This window comes from Sinocyclocheilus anshuiensis, unplaced genomic scaffold, assembly GCF_001515605.1.
Source record: "Sinocyclocheilus anshuiensis isolate Anshui unplaced genomic scaffold, SAMN03320099.WGS_v1.1 scaffold723, whole genome shotgun sequence".
Taxonomy (NCBI): domain Eukaryota; kingdom Metazoa; phylum Chordata; class Actinopteri; order Cypriniformes; family Cyprinidae; genus Sinocyclocheilus; species Sinocyclocheilus anshuiensis.
In genome coordinates, this window is record NW_015551048.1 from 451793 (window position 1) to 455356 (window position 3564).

Here is a 3564-nt window from a genome sequence, read left to right on the forward strand (position 1 = left end):
GGATGAATTTTTTTATAACTCATCCGTTTAAATTATATTAAGCCTTAAATTTCTGCATAATTAAGGGCGTGGCCACTTGAGTGACAGGTGGATTGCCGCTGCTGTCACCACCGTCGAGCTAGGTGGGCGTGGTTTCAGCAACCATCTCCCGCCTCTTTGCCCATTTTCGATTATCCGGGAGTGACGCGCGGTGACGCGCTTCCAAGATGGCGACGGCCGCCTCCGCCCACTTTGAGCTTCAAAAATGCTCTTCGTAAATCTACGGGTGACGTCACGGACACTACGTCCATGTTTTTATACAGTCTATGGTAGAGAGGCGCAGTTTTTTTTTAATGCTCAAAAATCAAGAACAGTATATGGTAGAGAGGCATAATGTGGATCATGTGATGATGACGCGTTTCATGTGCGACATTAAAATTTGCTATATTGTGCAAGAATGTTGCTTTTTCTTTTTTTATTATTATTATTAGCTACTATTATTATAACCGTTATTTTACCAGAAAAAAAATCACACCGAGATTAAAAATCTCTAACAAAGAGAGTCTAACAAATAACATCCACCCATAACACACAAACAGACAAAATGAAATAACAAATAATAAGAAAGGGAATCAATAACTAAATCAGACAAAGCATTTACAACCAGATGTTTCTGTCTCCAAATCATTTAAAATCACTTTAAAAACATCTAATGAGACCAGCTCCCTAAGTTTCAACATTTAATAAAATGCAAATAAAAGGTAGGGTACAACGGGGCTAAAGGCGCCTTTGATATTATTTTCATCTAAACCACTAGATGGCACAAAAACATGGCGTAGCACTTTCCAAAACATCCACTTTTCAAGATGCACCTGTATATTTGTCTGATCCTTGACGCGATCGCGCGTAGCAGCGCAACATAGATTCTGTGCTTACTTGATCTAATATTTGATGTTTTTTTAAATGTTGTAGATTTAAGTAGCAAATGAGAATCGCTAAAATTAATGCATATATTTTGAGACAAAGGTCTTCTTTATGATTTTCAGTTTTGTTTAAGATAATTAAAGCAACAATTTTTAAATAACGAAAGAATATGTAAAAGTATGGTATTTGGGGTAAAAAGCGCCCCTGCTGTTGGCGCACAGTAATTAACATGATAATTAATAGCTGGCTGACCTTTCCATTTGTTGACATGACATGGTTAGGTTCAGATGGTAAATATCATATATTATGTTGGGTGTCCATATTAGAGATAATCACCATGTTTAGAATGAAACCATCATATTTAAAAACATGATATTAATCATATCATATAATAAAATATAATTTGTTGTTACTACTGTAAATATATATTCACTTATTATTGGATCTCCTTCAATGCTTTCAGAATCTTTACTCATTAAAACGATTTTGTTTCTGTATTTTAAAATATAGTTTTTATATGAACATATTTTAATGACAGTATATTTATTGAACAAAAATTAATTCTTTTATTTTTCAAAATAAGCAGAAAATAGTACAAACTTTGCTAAAGTGATGGTTTTGAACAAGTATTAACTTAGACATTATTTAAAAAAGCATTATTTTAGCTGAAGTATTTGTATCAATACCGTGTGCCTTTTACCCCGTGCTGGTGAGCCTTTTTGTACTAGTATAAAGAATAAGCAGTAGTAGTCAACAAATAAGTACTAGTACCTAATGGAATAGATAGCTGAAAAAATGAGTAGTAGCATGAAAATAGAGGTGCCCCGGGGTAAAAGGCGCCTTTGATCTTATTTTCATCTAAACCACTAGATGGCACAAAAACGTGGCGTAGCACTTAACAAAACTTTTCAAAATGCACGTGTATATTTGTCTGATCCTTGATGCGATCGTGCGCAGCAGCGCAAAGTTGATTCTGTGCTTGCTTGATCTAATATTTGATGTTTTTTTAAATGTTGTAGATTTAAGTAGCAAATGAGAATCGCTAAAATTAATGCATATATTTTGAGACAAAGGTCTTCTTTATGATTTTCAGTTTTGTTTAAGATAATTAAAGCAACAATTTTTAAATAACGAAAGAATATGTAAAAGTATGGTATTTGGGGTAAAAAGCGCCCCTGCTGTTGGCGCACAGTAATTAACATGATAATTAATAGCTGGCTGACCTTTCCATTTGTTGACATGACATGGTTAGGTTCAGATGGTAAATATCATATATTATGTTGGGTGTCCATATTAGAGATAATCACCATGTTTAGAATGAAACCATCATATTTAAAAACATGATATTAATCATATCAAATAATAAAATATCATTTGTTGTTACTACTGTAAATATATATTCACTTATTATTGGATCTCCTTCAATGCTTTCAGAATCTTTACTTATTAAAACGATTTTGTTTCTGTATTTTAAAATATAGTTTTTATATGAACATATTTTAATGACAGTATATTTATTGAACAAAAATTAATTCTTTTATTTTTCAAAATAAGCAGAAAATAGTACAAACTTTGCTAAAGTGATGGTTTTGAACAAGTATTAACTTAGACATTATTTAAAAAAGCATTATTTTAGCTGAAGTATTTGTATCAATACCGTGTGCCTTTTACCCCGTGCTGGTGAGCCTTTTTAAACAAAATAAACTACTTGAATGATTTATTTTCACACAAAAGCTGTTGCTCCATTAATGTTCAATACAATGTATATATTTATTCTGCAATTATACATTTTCGGCACAGTGAATGGCACATTTTTTCTTCAGGTGGGCCTTTAGCCCCGTTGTACCCTATAATAAAAGGTAATAATACAAATAAAAGGTATGATGAAACATAAAAATAAAAAACAATAAAATGTAAACATTGTGCATTGAAGAAAATTCAGAAAATGACAAAGGTTAACATTTTTTATAGAAATAAATAAATAATATAAAAAAGCAGTTAAAAGTCTCTCAAATAAGCAGATTCAACAGAGATTCAATATCTTGTTATGTTTTGTGTTTAAACATTTGAATCTGTTCTTTCCCAGTAAATCATTAGGCTGCGTCATCACAATCACAATCACAAGACAACCGTTTAAACACACATGATGTTGGAAAATTATTATTATCATATTTGTTTTTTGTATATTTTTATATATTTATTTTGTATATTTACTTAATGTTTTTAAAGTACATGTTAATAGAACATTACCATGCACTGTATAGTTAAAATATTTTCTGAAAACTGGATTTTGTTCACTTTAATGAACTACAAATCAGTCAAAATACTGTGTCGGCGTAACTACTGTGTTTTTTCTCTTTTAGGGCAGTATAGCCTACAACGTTTTTTTTTTGTTCAATAATAAAAGTGCTATAACAGTTCACAAGTGTAAATATGCATTTTATATTTGACTGTTTTTATTATATATTATATATACGGTTTTTATATATTACTGTTGTACTGTGATTAAATATTATTAAAAAAAAAATCAGATTCTACAATATTTTAAAATAATGTTTATTAAACATGCATTATGTTTTAAAGCTCCATAGCTAGAAAAAAAATATTTAAAATATTTTAGAAACATAGTAAATGTAATTAATATATATATATATATATATA